This window comes from Bos indicus x Bos taurus, chromosome 6 (genome assembly GCF_003369695.1).
Source record: "Bos indicus x Bos taurus breed Angus x Brahman F1 hybrid chromosome 6, Bos_hybrid_MaternalHap_v2.0, whole genome shotgun sequence".
NCBI lineage: Eukaryota > Metazoa > Chordata > Mammalia > Artiodactyla > Bovidae > Bos > Bos indicus x Bos taurus.
The window spans coordinates 12679457-12704156 of record NC_040081.1 but is presented as its reverse complement, the minus strand read 5'-3'; the positions used below and the strand labels follow the sequence as shown (position 1 = coordinate 12704156).

Genomic DNA, 24700 nt, shown 5'->3' with positions numbered 1-24700 from the left:
ACTTACATGCTTTAATAATTCAGTCGTGGTAGGTTCCCTAAACTGGTAACAAAGGCTTATTGTGAATTTTTTTGGTGGGGGAGAGGGCCAGAAATCTTTCTGAAATATTTTGATTTTCATTTTTGCTGGAGGATAAAGTGTATCTTTGATCTGTCAGATGCAGGAATTTGACCTGCATTGCAAGGCATTTATTTCAGAGTGAAACCATGAAACTAAGATAAGGAGGATTTCCGAATCAGAGAAGCATACTTTGTATTAATACTTTGAAGTGTGTGCCTGATGTTTCCAGGAGTGAGGACTTTAAGGGAGACTCCCTATTCTCTTTGGCTTTTACTCTGACCTGGATAATTTCATAATAGTGTAGCATTGAAATTCTGTCAGCCCACAGTGAAACGGAAAGAGAAACTAAGAATTTATCAATAAAAATAACGTGCAGGGCCAGTGTTTGCAGCTCGCAGTGAAAAGGAAGTCTGTCAGGACTGTAGTGCAAAGGAAGATGGTGCTTCTGGAATTAGAAAGACGCCACCCCAGGCAAGAGATGAAGCAAAAAGGTGGGGAGGGAGGTGCTCCCCTGCGGAGGGAAGGTGCCTGCCTTTAAAATTGCCTTAAAAATAGCTTGGGTTTGTGACCCGGCGCTGTCGCAGGTTATGGTTTAAGGTTTAAATTTCCCACATCCACCAGGAGTGTCATTCAGAATTTCTGAGTAGCCACTTGGAGTGTAGTTATTGCCTGAAGGGGCTAGAAAGGGTGAACTTTTGGGTAACTGTTCAGTAGCCTCTACAAGCTTGCTTAGTTGCATTATGTATTTATATTTTCTAAGCAGTGACTACCTTGTTCAAAAAATAGCTTCTAGGGATTTTTTTCCATTAATTTATCATTTAGGCCATTCTTTAAAATATTAACTAATACTTCCTTCAAGTTACACAACTCTATTCCGTGTTTTCACCTCTTAAAAACCAATAAGGAAAATGTAAAGCATGAAAGTAAATTAAAAGTACTTTAAAAGTCCAATATAAAAGCCCATTTTTAAAATGTAGAGAAGAGACAGTATTCTGATGCACTGATAGTTTCTTTTAGGTAAAGAAGAGCAAATGTTAGAGTTAATGAGTTAAGAAGAACAAGAAGAGTTAGTGTGATTTTGAGATTCAAGGGCTAAAATAAAGTCATTTAAAACTTCTGAGTTCAGAAAATGATTTTAAAAAGCTTTTTAAGAAGAAATAATCAATAGCAACCTCATTCCCTTGTTAAAAATCCTCATATCTCTTTTAATATACATATTAGCCCTAAAAAATTTTGAGTTGATTTTTAAAAAAATAATTACAATCTAATTTCAGTGAATTAAATAATATACTTGTAGTCTGCTGATAGTTAAATAAAGTCTTATGTCAAAGATTTTACAGGCAGGAGCATATAATGATTGCTGTGATATGGAAAAAATGGCAGAAGTGAAATGCACCTGGTGTCTACCTTATGCAGTGATATTTTGCTCAGGATGTTATCACTTTAATCATGGGCAAAAAAGATTAATTCTTAATACCAATAATAGCAAGCAAAATATGTGGTTGTCTCTAGCTTAAGTTCCCCAAATTTAAGTAATCTACCATCTTTCTTTACTTTTAAATGGGTACTATAAGACTGAAGTCACTCACTCCTTAGACCATCTAGATAACTACATATCTTAATTAGTTTCTTATTGTATCATTCAGGCTTATCACAATTGATGATTCAGTTAGGAGATTCAAGTCTTATTATCTTATATTTTTATAATTTTTTTAAAGGGGAAAAACAGAAACAGAGGTTCTTAGCACTTCTTTTTCTTCTGAAAATTAACTTATACAAGTTTTATAGAGTTTGTTGTGTTTGGGGACCAAAAATTTCAAATAAATAAATTTCCCAACTTTATTCATAATCAGAACTAAACTCATGGGGAAAATATAAATTTAAGATTCTAAAATTGCTGGGCTTTATGTAAATTAATACTTCATTCTTTTCCTTAAGTTTTTATTTAGAATTTTGAATATTCTGACATTTGTTTGTATGGGTAAGTATAGTAATGAGGAATAACTATATTACTAGGAATTGTGTTGGAAGTAAGCAAGCAAAAAGAATTTCTTCTTGTGTGTGTATATTTGAAATTTCACTTATAGACTTATTCATTAAAAAAAAATTTTTAACTGGAAGAAAATTGCTTTACAGTGTTGTGTTGTTCATTTTTTATAAGATAAAAAAATCAGATAATTTCCAAGTTTGTTACATAGTTAAGCCCAGAAGTTATACCAAAAAAGTAGAAAATGAAGCTAAATATTGTGGCGATATAATAATTTCCTAAGCTTTAAATCAACTTTAAAAGATGATAGCAAAACAGATGAACAGTTCATACACCACAGCATTTAAAAATTCTACAGCTGGATAAAAATAGGTTATTTTATGACATGTACAAATTAATACTTAAATTGCAGAGCCAAATTCAACAAACCCCTCTGTAAAGGGCCAAAGAGTGGATTTTATAGGCGTTGTGGGCATGTGGTCTCTGTTGCAGCTTCTCAACTGTGTTAGGTTGTAGAGAAAAAGCAGTCGTAGACAGGAGACAAATAGCTGGCTGTATTAAAACAATTACTAAATTTTAAAATAAAATTTTCGATTGCTGGTTTTTTCAGCCACTAAAATATTAATTTTAGTTGCTTTTTGTATTTTGTAATACTATCCTTTAAAAAATAATAAAATATCATTCTATTTGTAAACAAAGAATATAGTGATATTCAGTCTCAGAAGAATGCTTTGAGACTGGTAGACATTCCTGGGTATGCTGTAAACTTTTTCTAAATATTTGGAATACAATCTGGAAATACATTTCAAGCTAGTTACAGTGCCTCTCTTCGTTTTGCTAGTGCAGTGAGGACTCTGGTAGCAAGGAGGTATTTGCAATGCATGGAGAAAAAGAGTAGGCAAACCTTCTGGGCAGACTTCTACCCCCAACTATACTGGACTTCAACCCCTCTATTGTGAGTATTCCCAAGCCTACCCCTCCCTTAATGCAAGCTTTAAGGGCGCCAGAGAACTCTACCCTCAGAGACCTTATTCCAAATCCACCAAGAAAAAAATGTCTGGAGAGGTAAGACTCCTGAGCATATGTTAGGGTTTTCCTCTGAAATGTGGTTGTCTCTTAAATTAGTCCTTAAAGGACTCCACAATCTGCTATTATCACAGTCAGCTTGACAGTTCCAGAAAGAGGAAGCATGTGGGGCAGGAGAGAGTCAAGAACAAAATTCAAATTCTTATTCAGAGTAAGTTCTAGTAATAGTTCTAAATGTTTCTGTTGATCACAGAAGGGAAAACGGCATCATTTCTCAGATACCTTTTCCTTTACGCAGATGACTAGTATGTTTATTCTAGGTTCACTTATTAAAGAAGAAGTTCTAAGAGATGCCTTACAGAATTTGTCCTGGGTCCTTAGGGGAGCTCTATCAGGGACATAAGTTTGCAAAGCCATGCAGGGGCTGAGCCAGCTTCCAGAGAGACAGCTTCCCATGCTTTGGTAAAGTGCAGTCTAGAGCAGCATCAGAAATGTATCTTTATTTCTTGTTCTTGGCTTGTGTTTTTTGTCATGGCATCACTTATAGATTTGCATTTTGGTCTGTGTGTTCTGTATATTTTTCTTGCATTAAGATCATGTACTTTTCATTGTAGTTTCTTTACTATTAATTTATCTTGTCCCAAGAGCAAAACCATAAATGTGATGCGTCATTGCAAATGTTACTTAGATTATCTGTCCTGATTTTTGAATTATGATATCCTTGTTTTATCAGGTTGTCCAGAGATTTTTATTTTCTTGTTTCATTTATTTATTTCCCCAGTTGTACCAAAGAATTTTATCTTCTTTATTTCAGGCTTTTTGTCACTGTATAAATTTTCTGTGACTTTAGTCCGTGATCAATGAACTCTGGTGTTATTGTGAAAACAATTCAGTACTTTTCTTCTGTGCTGAATCAAAAGGTAGTAAGTCAGTCAGAAAATATTTATTGAGCTAGGTATTGATCTGAATGCTGGCAATATGTTGATGAGACAGAGTAAGGGGAGACAGACTTTAACCATGCTTAGGGAGGTTGGGGGAGCATGCTGCCCAGAGGTAGGAGTGTGTTGGGTTAATTTAAGGGGCAGAAAGACAGGCTGGCTGCAGCATTGTGAACAGAGGGGCTGGCAACAAGGTCTGAGAGGCGGACACAAGCCTACCTTGGCAGACGTTTAGCTTTCTTTCTAATTGTAGTGGGTCTTGGTAAAGGACTTTGGATTTCATTCAAAGTACAGTGGGAAATCTCTGAAAGGTTTTAGGGAAATAGTAGAACCTCTTTTATGCTTCAAAAGATCTCTCTGTCCCTGCCTCCCACTCTTGCTCCCTCCCTATGTCTCTGTCTCTGCCTCTCTCTTTGTCTGTCTTTGCTTGGTGGAGAATGGGTTGTACATTCTATCAAGGGAGAAAGAAGCGGGGGCCGATTTAAGCTGCCCAGAAACCCCTGAGGTGAGCAATGTTGTCATTTAGTAGCTAAGTCATGCCCAACTCTTTTGCAAGCCCATAGACTGTAGCCTGCCAGGCGAATGATGATATAGGATTAAATTAGGGTGTTATCAGTGGTAATGCGAAGGGATCAGTTTCTCAGAGTATTTTTTGTTTTTATCAAAGGTTGTATTGGCTTATAAAAGAAAGACAAGGAGTTATTGGTTTAAGCAACTGGGTACCAGATGGTGCTGTTTACTAAGATGGAGTGGCATGTGTAAGAATGTGAATGAATGTGGTGTGTAGGTGAGAGAAAGAGATAATTCCTTATCCACGAAGTACACAGAATGTCAGGAGAGTTAAACTTTTCAAGTTTGAGTTCTAAGAAGACAGAAATAAGAGACTTTGATATTGTGAGCATTATCTTCTGAAGTCTTTTTATAACTGCTATGAGAAAGGTTCTTCATATAGTTTTACTATTAACCCTAAAAAGATCTGCAAGTATAATGAAAATCTTTCTGGTAAAGCATTTTTAAAAGTATAAAATGATACAGAGCATGGTTATGTAATTTTTGGATGATTTATTAAAGGTAAATATTGAAAGAAGAAAGATATGGCTTCTGTCCTCTAGGAATTTTCCATCTAGTTTTAGAAGCAGGACTTATTCACATGAAATCAGTGAACTCTTAAATCAGTGAACCCTCAGTAGGAGAGTCGGTGGCAGTGTGGGTGGTGAAATGAGTACCTAAAAGATGCCAAGGAAGGAGCGGAGCAGCACAGACCACAGTGTCTGGGGGATGGCCAGAGACAGGGTTGAGATTCAGCCAGTGTGGAGCAGAACAGCTGCACCAGCTGTTTACAGTTTGAAACGTTTCCATGCAGACTAACTAAATAGCTGCTTCTGTGAGCTCACCAAGCTGTTCCTTCTATAATGCCTACCTGGAGCCCACCCCCAGCTTACTTCCAACCCTAACATGAGCAAACAAAGGATCAATGTGTGGACCAGCCAGGGGCCTTCAGGACCACTGTCCTCCAGTGCTATAGCCAGCATCCATTGTGATTGTTTGATGTGTGGACTGTACCAGTTGTTAAATATTCTGAATATCCAGTCTGTTAATGGATACATTGTAGCCTGTAGTAGATCTTTTTATTTTTAAATGTTTTTACTGCAGTATAGTTGGTATATAGTATTATATAAGTTTCAGCTGTACAGCGTAGTGATTCACAATTTTTAAAGGTTGTACTCCACTTATAAGTGTTATAAGATATTGGCTGTATTCCCTAAACTATACAATATATCCTTGCAGCTTATTTATTTTATATATAGTTTGTACCTTCTAAACCCCTAGCCCTAACTTGCCTCCCCACGCCCCGCAACTGGTGTTGACCAGTTTGTTCTCTACATCTGTGAGTCTATTTCTTTTTTGTTAAATTCACTAGTTTGTTTTATTTTTTAGATTCAACATGTAAGTGATATCATACATTACCTGTCTTTCTCATTTCACTTAGCATATTACCATTTAAGTCCATCCATGTTATTGCAAATGGCAAGTTTTCATTCTTTTTTATGACTGGGTAGTACTCCATTGTACACATTGTATAGATATGCTAGCCTGCAGTAGATCTTGGAAGCAGAGTACAATCTTGGTTCCTGTTGGGAAGAAGGCACATTTCCTAAGCATTTTTTGAACATCTATTAAGTGCCAGGCACTGGGCCTACTAAGGTGAATAAGACTTGCAAGCTTGACTTGAAGGAGTGTGATCCAAGGATGGGCAAAGCAGGAGTCCCAGTACTGTGTCACAGTGTGGTGAGAAGGCACGGGGTGTGTGGAATGCCTTAGAATGGCAACTGAGTCTCAGAGGGTTATGGAAAAGTCAAATGTTGAAGCGTTATGAGCAGATCACAAACTCCGTCTTGGAGTCAGTTGTATATTAGAATGATAGAGAAGCAGTGTATGAGTGTCTCTGGAGGTAACACCTCATTTTTATTGGACATATGTGGAATTTGTGAAATGTAGTTAGTATTTATGACATCAGGCTATCAAGAGCTTCATAAGCCAAGCTTCAGAATTTGGCCTCTGTTCTACTGAAAGACCCCTGACAAAGGTTTTTTTAGGAGAACTGGTTGGATTGTGGTTTGCATTATCAGAAGCTTCACTCTGTTTTCAGTGCCTAACAAGCACCGAGCACCTAACAGATGCTCAATAAATGTTTTTGGAAAATATGAATTAATTAATAGCTAAGAAGTCACCCAAGGTGGCAAATCTGGTTGTGGGCATTTTGTAGTTACAGGTGACAAGCCCCTAGATGAAACCAGAGGCTGTGAAGATTGAAAAAGTGATAAAGATACAAAAAGCATTTCTAAAAATATTTAAAGAACATGGAAAAACTAAGAATTGAAACTAAGAAGTTTTAATTATAACCTTCTGCTCAAAAAAAAATGTATTCTACTTCAAGTGCACACACATTACTGCTGTGAAATATTAATTGTATAAAGAATATTTACTATAATAATTTCTTGAACTATTATGCATTCTCCATATAAAATTATACAAAAATGGAATACATGCCTTCAGTGAAAGATTACACTGTGATAAGAGGAATCATTTTCATAACATAAAAAATCAATATATAATACTATTTCTGTTATATTTTTCTTACAGTGTTGTTCATCCAAACCAAATTTGAATGATGTAATAATTTTTACATCTTCTCTCTGCTATATTTAATAAGATTGGTTCTACGGGATATACAGTGGCCTTTCTAAGGTCACATGTATGGTGGAGCTGAGAAGACTGTGTTGAGAGAGAGCTGTCTTTTCAACCGTGTTTTGTTTTCTTCCCACACAGGCATCTGCTGTTTCTTACCCACTTTCAGTTGCTGTTTTGGACTGAATGCCCTTTTAATGGGTGAAACTTAAAATTTATTTGCTGTAAGAAATAGCTACTGGCTTTCTGGTTTCTTCATTTTCATTTAAAGATTTCTCTTAGAAATTTGGGGCATATAATATTACGTTTTTATTGCCAAAATTTTAAGGCATTAAAATTATATTTTATTTAATAAAATATATAATATTTTATAATATAGTATAAAATAAATTATAATACATTAAATGTTAAATATATTATAATATACAATATATTATAAAATATATAATTTATATTATATTAAAATGCAATATATTTATAAAATACGTATAATTTACAATTATATTTATAAAATATAATATATTAAAATTATATATTAAAATATTATATATATTATAATATTTATAATATATAAAATTATATATTTTATATTATAAAATAAAATAATAAATTTTAAGTTGGACTTTTCAAACCTTACATTCGTGTCATATTTATTTGAGCTTATGTGTTTATAGTAAAACTTCCCTTAATATTTGCTTATATGAGGTAAAATGTTACAGTGATTGCCAGAATCATAATCATTTCAATGGTATCTTTGAGCTAATGAATTCTGTCTAAAAGCTATGTGAAAGCCAGGTGTCGAATAGAGATTGTGAGCTGAAACAGTGTTTTTGATTAATTATAAATGTTGCTGACATATTGTTTATTTTAAAATTTGAATTTTTCTACTCTTTACCTACCTCAGTTATCAATGAGTTTCAAAGGGGGCTTTGAAATATAATCTTATGTTTTACCTGATACCATAGCAATTTCTATATCTAGTATACTGCTGCTGCTGCTGCTGCTAAGTCGCTTCAGTCGTGTCCGACTCTGTGCGACCCCTCTATTAAATAAACATATCATGTAGTTAAAATTAAGTCTCTAAGACTAATCATTTGTCTAGTGAAGAATTCTTACTTTATCATGGGAGGGATCACGTCAGGCAGAAATAATGCCTTAACACTAGAGTTGAAGTCTCTTTAGATTTGCTACTTTAGAATCATATCTTTCTAGACTGTCAGCCTTCTGAGGGAAATAAGTTAGAAAGCAGGTGTCAATACTGAGACAACTAGTAAAACAGAAGTAAATAGGAAGATTTGTGGTTCTTTTTCTTTTGGAAAACCACTGGTTGTCACATATAATTTTTTCTTTAGATTTACAAAAGAAGAAGCTCATTTTTCAAAAGTGAAACTCAACAGTTCTGTTCGTAAGGTGTATGTTTCACAAAATTGTCCATGTACCTGTAGTATATAATCATTTCTTTAGAAATGGCTTGTCATTCAGCTTCTTATGCACTCTTACCTCATACATTCTGACTGCCTAAGTGACTGCAGATGGATAAAGTGTATTTGGGTTGTGTAATAAATACATAGAATGAAAGGTCTAGTTAATCCCTTGTGTCATCACCTCTCAAAGTGTGTTCCTTGGACTGCTCTCATCAGAAGAATCATCTGCAGTGTTTGAAACTGATGTAGATTGCTGAGCTCCACTCCAGACCTTCAGAATTAGAATCTCTGAGGTGGGAGCCAAGAATATTTATTTAACAGGATTAAGCATGATCTCTAAGTAACCCGTTAAGTGCATTAATGTATGATAACCACTGCTTTATGTTCTAAGTGGTTGACTTCACCGAAGAGATGGGGCTGAATATGTCACAACTGCACATAAGGGCATAAGAGTATAAAAACCCTTCACATTAAATTAAGTTTCCTCTATTTCAGGTTAATTCAACAATTGCCAAATTCCATTTCCGGACAAAGACACCAGGACCACGTAGGACTTGGGAACTGAGGATACTCTGCCAGTGAATAGGGCTTCCTGTAGTCTATGCGTTATCTTAAAAGTAAAGGTGTCTGCATTGTATTGCAATGAAACTTTAAACCACAACTCTTAAATTTAAACTCTACTTCCAAAAAGTAATCATTGCTATATACCTATATAGAGTCCTTTCATCGCTTAAGTTTATAAACTTCCATCAGAAACCTAGACTTCCATCAGAAATCTAGACACTGAGGTACCGTAAGATGTTGTTATGAAAATGTGCGCCCAATTTTTTGTAAAAGTCAAAGTTTCATTCCATGTTGAGCTAGAACAGTAAGATTGTTCTGAATGATTTGATACTTCCTTGGAGTTGAAGTCTAGTATAATTTCCTGGTTCAATTCCACACTTGTGGCTAAAATGTCATGTTGCATATGAGGGATGATTGACAGTTCTTCTGGCCTTATTAAAATTTCTTAGTAAAATAAATTAATGTGAGGTGTTCAATATTCACTCTGTTTATTTTTAGTTTTAAGAAGTATATGTGCATTTCTGAAAGACCTGTAAAATTAAGTATTAAATCAGTTTTTTTCCAAGAAAGTAAATAGTGAACTCCATTGTCTACATACTCTTTTCTTTCTTTCTTTTGTGATATAGTTCAGTTCAGTTCAGTTTAGTTCAGTCGCTCAGTCGTGTCCGACTCTTTGTGACCCCATGAATCGCAGCACGCCAGGCCTCCCTGTCCATCACCAACTCCCGGAGTTCACTCAGACTCACGTCCATCGAGTCAGTGATGCCATCCAGCCATCTCATCCTCTGTCGTCCCCTTCTCCTCCTGCCCCCAATCCCTCCCAGCATCAGAGTCTTTTCCAATGAGTCAACTCTTCGCACGAGGTGGCCAAAGTACTGTAGTTTCAGCTTTAGCATAGTATTAATATATAAATACAGATTAAAGAGTCTGTCTTTTCTTTGGTGTTGGTCTGTATGAACTCACTAGTGAATTCTTTGAAGAATTAAACAGTAATCCAGATGGACAGGTCAACTTCCATTTCCATTTAAAGTGTGACCCCTGCAGTTCTAGCCATGTGTCAGACCCTAGCCATGAGATCGCTAGCCAAGTTATTGATCCTGGGGTGCCTTCTGGTCTATTGCTAACCGCTTGATTTGGCACTGGGACTAGATCTATTTTTCTTATAATAAACAGTTGACTTAGATGTGGAAAACAGCAGGAGAATAACAAATAAATAAAAAGGTGTAGAAATGTCACTGCATCTATCATTTATTGAGCTCCTATTGTTTGCTGGGTTATGTAATGCTGGTCTACATACCATTTATAGATACAACTTTCATTTACTCCTAATGATAGCTCTGTTAATCAAATATTAATTATTGAGTGTCTGCTATCCCAATGTACTCTTCTTAGGGATTTTACTTGTATTTCCTAAATTAGTCCATATAGTCCTATACATTTTATGAACAAGTAAACTGAGGCTTATTTGAGTTCAGTACTTTGCTCAAGGTCATATAACTCATAGTAAGTGGTAGAACTAGATGGAAAAGGTAGTTCTTCACATTTCTTCTTCTTTTGTTCTCTTGTGATTTGATGGTTATCTTTAGTGTTATGTTGGATTCCTTTTTCTTTTCTGTGTGTGTATCTATAACAGATTTTTGGTTTGTGGCTGCCATGAGGTTTTCTTTATAACATGGAGAATCCCAGGGATGGGGGAGCCTGGTGGGCTGCTGTCTGTGGGGTCGCATGGAGTCGGACACGACTGAAGCGACTTAGCAGCAGCAGCATCATATATGTATTTGTGATTAATTTCTTAATTTTAAATGCATTAAAAACCCTACATTTGTACTGTCCTTGAAAAGATAGTTCTAAGCTCATTGTATTGGACTTTTTGAAGAAAGCAAGTTGTATAAAGGAAACATTAAAGAAAATTAATAGTGGGTTCAATGATTTTCAACAATTGAAAAAATTGCCCACTTGGGAAATTTCAAGTAAGATCATTACTTATACTCCATACCCAAACAAATTTCAGATAATTAAAAGTTAAATGGAAACAAAAATAATTTTTTAAAGCTAGAAGAGAATGAAAGGAAGTATTTCATTGATTTTAGGGTTGTAAGACATAAAAGCAATGGAATAAAAATCTAGAAGTAGAAGTTAATACTTTTAAATTTAAAATTTCCATTAAAGAGAAAATAGAAAACTTGGAAAATTTTGCAACAAATATGGCAAAATATTATCTTGCCCGTATGAAGTTTTTAAAAATAATAAAAAAAAAGACATTTGAAACTCTAAAAGGACGAAAATATGGGCAAGTCAAAGAAGACAAAAATTGCAATAGGCATTAAATGTATGACTGAGTTTTTAAACTCTTCAAAAGTAAAAAAGATAAAACAAGACCATAATGATAGATGTATTAATTGAGCAAAGCAGATTTGAGCATGTGACTGAGTTGAGAAAGGCTCTTCCACAAACAGTTATGGTGACATCTGCTTCAGCCTCTCTGAAGGATAGTTTAGCAGTATTTAATATGTATCAACAATCTGCACCCATTGACAGCACTGTTCCATATTTAGGGATTTAAACAGTGGACATAGTCAAGGCCAGGACAAAGACTTAGGTATGTAACTTTTTGTCACAGCAAGCGTTCTTTCTCCATGTGGGATCTTAGTTCCCTGATCAGGGACCAAACCTGTGCCCCCTGCCTTGAGAGCACAGAGTCTTCACCGCTGGGCTGCCCGGGGAGTCCCTATTGTAGCGTTCTTAACTGCAGTGAAAACAAAGGCACTATTCTGCAAATAACTAGGGAAAGCTAAAAAAAAGTTGTAATCCAACTACAAACTACTATATGAGATTTTGAATTTCCCTTACAACTTTTGAATGGTGTGAAAGTGAAAGTGAAGTTGCTCAGTCATGTCCGACTCTTTGTGACACCATGGACTGTGGCCTATCAGGCTCCTCCCTCCATGGGATTCTCCAGGCAAGAGTACTGGAGTGGGTTGCCATTTCCTTCTCCAGGGGATCTTCCCAACCCAGGGATCGAACCCAGGTCTTCCGCACTCCAGGCAGACGCTTTAACCTCTGAGCCACCAGGGAGTGGTGTAGGCATTATCAATTTGGTGATGTTAGTTTTTATTTTTATTTATTTATTTAAATTCATTGGGTTTACTTTAATTTACAGGCTTTTGAAAATAGACCATCCACTCAACCGATTTGCTTGAACAGCTCGTGTACATCAAGTAATGTTAGTTTTTAAATGAAAAAGCCTAGGTATTATTATCCCAACTTTGTAAAAATATTACATATATGCATAGATACAGTGTATATGAGAAGACTTCTAAAAGAAAATACATAGAAATAAGCAGTGTTAAGTTTGAGTAATGGAACTAGAGCTGCTGGCTGTTTTTCTTTAATGTATGTTTTATTTTTTAATTTATTTTTGGTTGTGCTGCGAGGTTTATGGGATCTTAATTAACCTGACCAGGGATAAGCGCAGAGTCTTAACCACTGGACTGGCAGGAAGTTCCCTTTAACTCATTTTTAAAATGTTCTATGAGAATATGTATATGCTTTTATAGTGATTCCCCAAGGTTTTTTTTTTTTTTTTTTTTTTTAAAGAGAGGAGATTTTAAAAACAAAAAAGTACTTAAAGAACCTAGAGAGTTGTATGTGCATGCTAAGTCACTTCAGTCTTGTCTGACTCTGTGCAGCCCTATGGGCTGCAGCCCGCCAGGCTCCTCAGTTCATAGTATTCTCCAGACAAGAATACTGGAGCAGGTTGCCATGCCCTCCTTCAGGGGATCTTCCCAACCTAGAGGGATCAAACCCAAGTTTCTTGGGTCTCTTGCATTGGCAGGTGGGTTCTTTACCACTAGCGCCCCCTTGGAAGCCCAGAAAGTTATATAGTTTTAGACAAATAACTCTGATGGAATATGCTTTTCTGTATCCTTTAGGTTGCATAAGAAATTATTATTTCCTATTCTACATTTAACTTTTCAATTCATTTTGAGGAGAGGACTTTTTATAGGTATACTTTACTAAATTTTTCCTGGGAAAACAAGATTTACTATTATAAGTGTGTATAGGTGTAATCAGCATTTAAATAGCAGGTATGGTGATTAATTAAGAACAGCTGAGAGAGGTTTTATCCACTTTGGAAGCAGTCCAGGTTTAAATCCCACTCAGGAAAATGTGTCAGTACAAGCTCGTAAAAGTCTTCATGCTGCTTTGAAAACAGAGGAACAAATGTTGTCTTTGAAGCCTGCTGTGCTCTGGAGCTTGAAACTTTTTCCCTGTGCATCGTAGTAATAACAAGGGTGATGGAGACGTTGCTCTGGATTCACTTGTTGAATATAATACGCAATAATATTTTGAAGTACGGTGATTGAGTTCCCGAGAATCACAACTCTTGAGTTAGCAACATTAAAGAAAAGAAACCTTGGTATTCCAGTGGTGTCAGTGCCATATGCTCAAACTTCAGGCCCTGCCCCTGGCACAGGAGAGGGAGTTGGGTGCCAAGGGAAGTCAGAACATGATCACTGGGGCCCCCAATGTGACTGCATTAATTTGCCCCCAGAACAGGAAGCAGCAGACACTGGCATTCAATAGTGGAAAGATATATGGCACCTTTGGGCAGAGCCTGGGAGGTGGTATCTTATGGTGATATGATCATGGCCTCTGAAATAAGACTGACTGGGTACCAATCACAGCTCTGACACTTATTAAAAATATCCATGGACAAGTGCTTTTTCTTTTTTTTAAGTAAAGTATCTTTATTATATTAAAAATAAATCAAAAGGAAATCTTTCATGTAAAACACTGGGGAAAATCACTTAAAATATTTATCTTCACAGCCAAACCTAAGTTTGGCGGTAGAATAGTCAAAAAGTGAGTGAAGTCGCTCAGTTGTGTCTGACTCTTTGCGACCCCATGGACTGTAGCATACTGGGCTCCTCCGTCCATGGGATTTTCCAGGCAAGGGTACTAGAGTGGGGTGCCATTTCCTCCTCCATGGACGAGTGCTTTAATCTAACTAAACCTCAGGTTCTTCAATTGTGTGTTTTATTAACTGAGAACATAAATATTTTTGCATATAGTGGGATTAGCCTACAGTTAATATTGTAGTAGTAAGTGTGAGAAAGACAAAAAGTACCAACTATTATTCATTCCTTCAGGGAGTTGAATAGCCAGAGTGTAACCACACAAAGCATGTCACACAGTCTCATGAGTAGAGGAATGACTTATAAAAAAGCAAATCTAGGGGGCATGTGGAGAAGGCGATGGCACCCCACTCCAGTACTCTTGCCTGGGAAATCCCATGGATGGAGGAGCCTGGTAGGCTGCAGTCCACGGGGTCGCTAAGAGTCGGACACGACTGAGCGACTTCACCTTCACTCTTCACTTTCATGCACTGGAGAAGGAAATGGCAACCCACTCCAGTGTTCTTGCCTGGAGAATCCCAGGGATGGGGGAGCCTGGTGGGCTGCTGTCTATGGGGTCGCACAGAGTCGGGCACGACTGAAGCGACTTAGCAGCAGCAGGGGGCATGTAGAATTCTTTTTTTGTTTTATTTCTTTTTGGCTGCACCATGTAGCATGTGGAATCTTAGTTCCCTGACCAGGGATTGAACCTGCACCCCCGGCAGTGGAAGCACAGAGTGTTAACTACTGGATCGCCAAGGAAGTTGCATAGAATTCTGATATGGTATATGTCAGTTCATATTCTATAAGAAAATATTTTTTAAATTTAGGAAAAAATCACTAAAACTACATAAATGTGCACAAATCTTGTAAAAATGGTGAACAATTGACTTATTCAATGTGCCTTTGACAATTATCTTTGAACAGAACATAGTGAACAAAAGTGTGGTGACTCTAATCAAAACATGTGTAATTAATCCTCTTAAGTGAAATTATAACCAGAAGAGAAAGGCTTTAGGTCAGGGTAATCTTTGTAATGATTTCTTTACATAATTCATGTTAAAGTAATAGTTAAATCTATGAAAAGATGTCATTAGTAGAGGGAACTGAACTGCTCAAATATGCCACACTTCTTACATGTGGGAAAGTGTTAGTTGCTATCGTGTCTGACTTTTTGTGATTCCCTGGACTGTAGTCCCCAAGGCTCCTCTGTCCATGGAATTCTCCAGGCAACAATACTGGCGTGGATAGCCATTGCCTTTTCCAGGGCATCTTCCTGACTCAGGTCTCCCGCATTGCAAGTAGATTCTTTACTGTCTGACCACCAGGAAAGCCAGGAAAAGGAAACCAAATAGAAGTGGAGCTTCTCCGATTGTAAAGGACTGTACCTTGTTGGGATGCCGCAGGATTTTAATATATACCCAGATTCTCATCAAGCTTCATATTATGTGCTGGGTTCCCATATTAAACATTGCTAATCAGAAGTGGCACAATCTAAACATCTTTTGTTTTTTATTTTTATTGAGGTATAGTTGATGTACAATATTATATAAATTATAAGTATGCTATGCTATGCTAAGTCACCTCAGTCGTGTCTGACTCTGTGCGACCCCATAGACAGCAGCCCACCAGGCTCCCCCGTCCCTGGGATTCTCCAGGCAAGAACACTGGAGTGGGTTGCCATTTCCTTCTCCAGTGCATGAAAGTGAAAGTGAACGTGAAGTCGCTCAGTTGTGTCCGACTCTTAGCGACCCCATGGACTGCAGCCCACCAGGCTCCTCCATCCATGGGATTTTCCAGGCAAAAGTACTGGAGTGGGGTGCCATTGCCTTCTCCGAAATTATAAGTATAGTGATTCACAATTTTTAAAGGTTACACTCCATTTATAAATAAGTTTATAAAATGTTGGCTATATTCCCTATGCTGTAAATTATATATCGTTCTAGCTTATTTTGTGCATAATGGCTTGCATCTCTTATTCCTCTACTCCTACGCTCCTCTGCTCCTTTAATGCTCCTCCTTTCCTCTCCCCCTTGGTAACTGCTAGTTTGTCCTCTATATCTGTGAGTTTGCTTCTTTTTCGTTACATTCACTAGTTTGTTGTATTTTGGATTCCACATATAAGTGATATCATATGGTATTTGTCTTTCTCTATCTGACTTATTTCACTGAGCATAATACCCCCCAAGTCCACCCATATTGCTGCAAATGGCAAAATTTCATTCTTTATGGCTGAATATTATTACATAGAGTGTGTATCTCTATATATGTATATATCTCACAGCTTCTTTACCCAGTCATATGTTGATGGACATTTAGGTTGCGTCCATATCTTGGCAATTGCAAATAATGCTGTTATGAACATCAGGGTGCAGGCATCTTTTTGAGTTAGTATTTTTGGTTTGTTTCAGGTGTATACCCAGGATGGAGTTGCTGAGTCACATAGGAGTCCTATCTGTAGTTTTTTGACCTCTATACGGTTTTCCACCATGGCTGCACGAATTTACCTTCTCATTGACAGTATACAAAGATTTTCTTTCTCCACATTTTTACCGTTTGTTATTTGCTGTCTTTTTGATGATAGCCATTCTGACAGGCGTGAGGTGATATTTCATTGTGGTTTTGATTTGCATTTCCCTGATGGTTAGTGATGTTAAGTGTCTTTACATGTGCCTGTTAGCCATCTGCATTTCTTCTTTGGAAAAATGTCTGTTCAGTTCTTTTCCCCTTTTTTAAAAAAATTGAATTGTTTGGTGTTCTTTTGCCCCCCACTCCCGTTTTTTTTTTAATTGAATTGTTTGGTTTTTTGATGTTGAGTTGTATAAGCTCTTTATATATCCTGAATATTAACCCCTTATCCATCATATTGTTTACAAATATTTTCTCCCACTCAGTAGGTTGTCTTTTTCACTCTCCACACAAATTCTTACACACACACCACGCATACACCTGTGCACATATATGTTAGTTTAATTTTATATATCTTGTTACAGATACAAGAATGTGGAGGTAGAAGTAAATATATAGTTTCCCTATGAGTGAAGTGAGGTGTATTTTATATGCATAATAATTCTAAAAGGAAATAGCCTCTCTCACTGGTATCTTGGTCAAAATAATTTAAACATGCCGATCATCTCTTTCATTTAGAAGTTAGTCTTATTGTAACTACTGGGGATAGTGCAGTGTATTGCTATGTGTTGTTATACATTATAATCCCTTCTTCTTTGGATAATTTTTGCAATAATGGAAGCTTATGTTACTGCTTTATGTAAAATTTCCCCCTTCAGAAAAGAACAATTTTATAATAATAGAACTATAACAATTTTACCAATTTTATTAAAAATTGTTTAACAATTTGAGCAATAATAACAATTTTATAATAATAAAATTATAGTTTATTATTTCTCAGAAACAGGATCCTAATAGTTCTATGTAGTCAGTATCAGTAAAATACCATTTCTTTCTGTGTTTCTTTACTAATGTCATAGTTGGCAGTTATCTGTTAAACTAATTAAGCTCAGAGAATGTTGAGTCCATGGCCTATCTAACCAATTCCATTGTTAAGTTTTCCCGTGATTTTAACTGTAAGATAATAATGATGCAGATGGAGGGCATACATGCATGCTAAGTAGCTTTAGTCGTGTCTGATTCTTTGCTACCCTGTGGACTGTAGCCCGCCAGGCTCCTCTGTCCATGGGATTCTCCAGGCAAGAACACTGGAGTGGGTTGCCATGTCCTCCTCCAGGGGATCTTCCCAACCCAGGGATCGAACTTGCGTCTTCTGAATATCAGGCAGCTTCTTTACTGCTGAGTCACCGGGGAAGTCCTATAGTTGGAGGGCATCCTGACCTCATTACTCTATATTCACATACCCTTAGGAAGAGTTAGGCAAGATTCTATTTATAATTCTATTAGATAACCACAATAAATGGTTATCTAATAGAATTATAAAGGTGAAATAATATAATAAGTGTAAATGTTGCTAATCAGGATTTTATTTTTGAATTTATTTTTTAATTGGAGGAAAACTGCTTTACAATGTTGTGTTGGTTTCTGCCATATGAGAATCAGTCAGAATGACATATATAATCTCTCCTTCTTTAGCCTCCCTCCCCTGCCCCCATCCCATCCCTCTGGCTTTCACAGATTGCCAGGCTGTCATATAGTGTATGTTATATGGCAGTTTCCCACTAGCTATCCATTTTACACATGATAGTGTATACATGTCGATTTTAAACCAAGTTTTACAATTTAGTGAGTCGTGAAAATGTACTTGATTCACCAAACTTCTCATTAGTTTAATTCATAGTGACCAGTGCTGCTTCATGTGTCTATTTGGCCTGTTTCACTTTGTTGAACTTCTTCCTTTATTTTATCTTATTTCCACAAAGGTTTATTGATCTACTCTCTGTTAAACCCTGTGCTGGCCAGTGGAGACAACCCAAGATGAATAAGTCATGGCCTCATCTAACCTGGAGGGTCAGGCTAGTTGGGGAGATAGATATGTCAGCATATATTTGGGGATCCTGCTATAGCCATTGACAACATTTAGTGCAGTGTTGTTTTTATGACTGGTAGTCAACAAGCGTTTATGAATGACTGAATGATTCTCAGGGTGTTATGGAACCCCAGAGTAATGGAACTTGGTCAGACTTGAGGGGAGAAGGGTGGGTTGGGAGGGTGTTGTGAAGAAGTTTTCCGAAGCCTCTGGAAATAAACCCACAGGATCCACTTAATACAAATTCTTGTAGAAAATTAAAGGCAGGAGGAGAAGGGGACAACAGAGGATGAGATAGTTGGAGGGCATCACCGACTCAGTGGACATGAGTCTGAGTGAACTCCGGGAGTTGGTGATGGACAGGGAGGCCTGGCGTGCTGCAGTCCATGGGGTCACAAAGAGTTGGACACGACTGAGTGACTGAACTGAACTGTAGAAGTCAAAGAATAAAAAACAACTAATAGAGAATTCTCCATTTCTCATTAAACCTGGCTTAAGCTCAATTTTTAAAAAACAGTCTTGAGCATCTGAACCAAAGCTTAGTTTCATGAGATGAATTAACCCTACTTTTGTTTTTAGTTATGTTTAAATTAGGAGATCCCTTACTTTTCAAAATTCTCTTTGGAGTTGATGCCAATACTCTTACCCCAACCAGTCAAGAATTTGTTTTGAAAGCTGCCTCAGAAGAAGTTCAGATATTCTGTGAAATGCAGTTAATAACTGGAGGGGTTTTTATTGACTGATTTCCAACAGAGAATTTGTAGTATAAGCTAATTTTTTTTTAAAGGCAGTACAAGCTACAAATACTTCATTTGCTAGTCCTTTCCCACTGCCATGTGTCAGGTACTATAATTAATTAAACACATTTCTTTTTAAAGCCACCTTTCCATACCTTTTTTACATTTCAGTGTAAAGTTAAGGAAGCTCTTTACCCTTCATAGAGTTAGAACTGAATAGCTGGAACCATTCTAGACAATTATAGTTCGTACATAGCACAAGGGTAAATTTAGAAAGTTACAGCAGGTCACATCCATTGTGGATAAAGCGGTACTTCAGTTGTGCCCTGGTCTTATGGGGAAATGTCAGCTGCATGCTATTAGTATTCTGAGCGCATGAGAAACCTCCCGTACAGATTTCTGTTTTAGTCTCATTGGTGTATGTATATACGTGTATACTGAAGTATATGTATACCTTGCAGTTTTTATTGTATCAGCACTTCCTGGCGTTCATGCAAGATGTTGATAGGTCAGCAGTATTTGCTTCCACAGGCAACACAAGAAGTGCTTTCCTATTCTTGGGAGTCTTGTTGACAGAGAAATGGTAAGGAATGAAGACAAATCCAGTATCACTGCAAAAAACCCCAGACCATCTCCCAGAGGTTACACCGTGGCCTCTGTCCATAGTCCACACACTCTCCCAGACCTTTGAGTCTTGCATTTTTAGCACATACCATGCTGTGATGGCACATCAGATTTCATTAGACCAGAACCACACTACTGTGTTCTCTCCAATTTTAGGTATGCTCTTTCCCCAGTTTTCTGATCTTGATTAGTATTATTGCTCATTACGTACCAAAGCTAGATGTTTCCAGGGTTTCCTTAATTTCTTCTTTTCCATAAACCCTTAAATTCAATTCCCCTAAATTGTATAACTTCTTTCCCCTGCATGTATGACACATCACTTCCTTTTTCACGTTGCTGTCCCCCAAACGTTGCTCACTAGGACCATTGCAATAGTATCCAGATTATTTGACAGACTTCATTCTCTTTACCTCTAACTCACCCTCCATATGTTACTCCAGTGATTATTTTGAGGACAGCATTCTGATCTTAGCAGTTCGTGCCCTTTCACCTAAAGGGTAATATTCAGTCTTCTTATTACAGCATGTAAGAACATTCACAGACTGGGCCCTGCCTTACGTTGAGAATTTTAACTTCTTTGTCATTTCCGAGTTTATAATTCACCACGCTGCATTACTCATAGTTTCGTGCATACTGTGTTCTTCCCTACCACTATGACATTTCACTCGCTAGTCCTGTGCCTGCTGTGTTTTCCACCTAACTTATCACCAGGAACTTTGTAAAATACTGTGTTGCTATTCCTATTATATGTTCCAAATGTAAAATAGATTGTAAAACACACAAGCATTTATTGCTTGGATTACTGTTTTTAAATGGATATCCATGGATCCATTCTTGCCCACTTCTATCTAATTCATGGACTATGTTGCAGCTAAAACATATTTTCTAAATGCAGATCTTAAAATCTTTTGAGGGGATATATGTGTGTTCCGTTGCTCAGTCATTGTTACCCCATGGACTGTAGCCTGTCAGGCTCCTATCCCCATGGAATTTTCCAGACAGAATACTGGAGTGGGTTGCCATTTCCTACTCCAGGGAATCTTCCTGACCCAAGGATAGAACCCAAGTCTCTTGTGTCTCCTGCTTTGTCAGGCAGATTCTTTACCCACTGAGCTACCTGGGAAGCCTTTGAGGGGATAGATCATGTTCATTTCTTCTGTATTTAATTCTTTGCATTTAACACACTGCTTGACTTCAAAATTGTCTTATTCTCAACTAAATAACTTCTTATAAAGAACTGGTTAAATTCTTTTAACTATTAATTTTTTTTTTATTGAAGCATAGTTGATTGACGATTTTGTTAGTCTCTGGTGTACAAAAAAAGTGATTCACACACATACATATATATTCTTTTTCCTATTCTTTCCGTTATGATTTATTAAAGGATACTGACTATAATTCCCTGTGCTCTGCAGTTGGACCTTGTTGTTGATCCATCCTATATGTATATTTTATTATCAAAATAATCTGTTTTTAGACTAATTTGTTTTCACTTTTTCCAAACTGAAGCTTTGATTTTTCTAATATGTACACATTTATGTCTTTTCAGTGATTTAATCAAGTTAATAAAATGAATCAAACTGGGAAATGATTTCCTTCTTATACAGTACACATATTGTGTATCCTTTAGGTATTTTTTAATTTAACTTTAAAGTTTTGTTGACTTTCAACTGTGCACCACTGGGCCAGCATAGAGAGAGTCAAGAAATGAGTGTAAAAAATGATTTTGTATGTTATATTTAGCATAATGTAGACTTTTTGAGAATTGGAATTTTGCTTTCCATGTAGATCATCACAAATGTGCAAAGAGCCTGAAAACTGTGTATACTCCTTTGGGACCCACATGCTTTGGAGAATGGGTTGAATACACAACTTCTCAAAAATTATATGCACATTAGAAGTATTGACTTTTGCCATTTTATAGATAACAATAAACTTAAGAACAGTTTAACCAAAGGGACTAGTGACTCAAATTATTTCCAATAAGCAACATAATTACCATGCTGAAATTCCTGACACCCAGTAATTAGAAAGATTTCTAAAAAAACAGAAATGCCAAGAGTGGCACAAATAGAGTTCTTAGGTCTGTTATTCCTATAGAATTAAAATATCGTCTTGGGACAAAAATGATACTAGAAAGTAATGAATTCAAATTCTTATTCTCTTCTGGAGTAGATGTTAATATTATATAACATATGTACTCAAAAAAGTACAATTAAAAAATCGAGTTACTCAGTTTTGATGCATTTTCCCTAATTTGGTCTTTTATGGGAAATGATTTCCTGTACATGGGAAATGAGTCCAGAGTTACATTTTAAACAAGTAGAGTCAGGTTGTCACTGTGTGTGGTTGCTAAGCTGTAAATAAGTGAAAATCTTCTAGAAAATCAATCAGACTGCCAATTACAGATGTACACTGGACTATTGTAAACAGAAAGCCCTTCTGTATTTCCATGTGAGTTTCAGGAGGGCCACACTAAAATTAACAATGTAAGCATTGGAAAATATATGCAAGTTCTTTTAAAATAGTGGTCATATTTGAAGGTGAGCCATTGTGAAGCCTTCCTTGGAAGAATGTATTTTCTTGTTCAGCCTTGAATAATTCAGTGCTAGAGAAGCAATCAACCTTTTTGTGTGTGCAGTATGACGGGGTGCGGTCAGTGCCTCATTTGTGCTGTGTCACGAAGCTGCTTTTGACTGAGTGATGTCTGCTTCAGAACAGATGGTCTAAAGATGAATAATCAAACCAATGGGGATAGAAATTCAGTGCCTACCTCAAGGGGGCAATAGTAAATTAACACTGTAGGATGCCCAGCGTAATAAAGAATTGATGAAAGACATTTTCACTTGGTTGGGTTTATTTTTGTCATATCACGACAGTTCTAAAGGCTTTCAAGGGAGACTAAAACCTAATTCAGGTTCATTTATCCTGATCCTTGAGTATAGCAGTGGGATAAACTCTAATATACCTTTCCTCCCAAAGGCTCTGTAATATTTTAACACACGGATTAGGCAGGGAATGAGAAGAGTTTTGTGTAGAGAATATTTCTTAAAGAAAGAATTAAATAAACAATGGTTACCAAATTATATCAAAAGCTCTGTCTTTTTTCTTCTGACTGGAGTGTTATTATGGTAGGTTATTATTCATTTATGAAACCTACTCTTATGGCCAGTGCTCGGCAAAGGGAAATTCCTTTGGGGATTTGTGTGTATGACAGAAAGCTTGATAATCTCTTCCATGTTTTGGCCCATGTTCATTTAAGTTTAAGATGGTGGCAGAACATTTTTACGGAGATGTCCAGCTCGTTGAAAATTAGGAAAGATATTAGGCTTGGGATACAGATTGTTTTAAAAATATGTTTTTAATGTTTTACTCTCAATTAATACTGGTTGGAGATCCCAAAGCAATAGTAGAGAACTGTTTAGAATTCAATCCTATACAGATGCAGTGTGTGCTATTAAATTTCTATTGTGGAACTCTAGGTTTTCATTTTTTTTTTTTAATTGGAGGATAATTGCTTTACAGTGTTGTAGTGATCTCAGCCATACATCAACACAAATCAGTAATATTTATATATATATCCCCTCCCTGATAAGGGGCTTCCCTGGTGGCTCAGATGGTAAAGTGTCTGCCTGCAGTACAGGAGACCCGGGTTCAATCCCTGGGTCGGGAAGATCCCCTGGAGCAGGAAATGGCGATCCACTCCAGTACTCTTGCCTGGAAAATTCCATGGACGGAGGAGGCTAGTAGGCTACAGTCCATGGGGTCGCAACGAGTCAGACAAGACTGAGCGACTTCTGACTTCCATTTCCTCCCTTGTAAGCCTCAGCCCACACGGCCACACCCGCCGCCCCCCATTCAACGTCCCCCATTCCCCATTCAAAGTCCCCTGCCCCCCATTCAACGCCCCCGCGCCCCCCATTCAACCCCTCTAGGTTGTCAGAGTGCCAGGCTGGGCCCTCTGTGTTGTGCAGCAGTTCCCCGCTTGTTATTTACTTCACACATGATAGTATATACATGTCCATGCCACTTTCTCAATTTGCCCTACCCTCTCCTTCCTCCAGTGTTTCCACCAGACTGTTTTCTATGTTTGTCTCTATTTCTTCTCAGTATATAGGTTCACCAGTACTGTTTTTCCAGAAATCAGAAAGATAAAGCCAAATATCAAATATTAATGCATGTATATGGAATCTGAGTTTTCATTAATTTTGGTGTTGGCATGTGAAATGCAGATTTCCATTATACCTTGGCTATTGAAAAAATTAGCGAATATTATGGAGAAACTAATATTCAGTAATATAAGATTTGTAGAATATTTTTTCTGGCCTTTGCATTGTTAGCATTCTGAACATAAATAAATAAAGCAGAACTTTTCAAATCCATCCGTTCAGGTAGTAGTGTGAGGGGTGGTGTATGGCATGAAGCCATAATGTGACGGGGTACCTCTACACCAAGAGGAAGCTGCAATGCTTGAAAGTGGGGGTCACATGCCTGATCATATGCCATTTTTTCCCAAGTATGATATGCTCTTTAGGGAGGAATATTAACTCTAGATAAACAGTTTAAAGCAATTATTAAGGTGCTTAGCTCACTGACTGTAGTACTACCTTTAATCTGTCTAATTGAAACCTCCCAAAGAGCTTCCCTGGTGGCTCAGACAGTAAAGAATCCACCTGCAGTGCAGGAGACCTGGGTTCCTTCCCTGGGTTGGGAAGATCCCCTGGAGAAGGGAATGGCTACCTACTCCAGTATTCT

General features: G+C 37.1%; 1 protein-coding gene across 41 annotated transcripts in view; it reads left to right on the top strand.

The window, feature by feature from the left end:
* ANK2 (ankyrin 2) overlaps positions 1 to 24700 on the top strand; it is a 365297-nt gene that overhangs the window by 112287 nt on the left and 228310 nt on the right. The window lies entirely within an intron of this gene.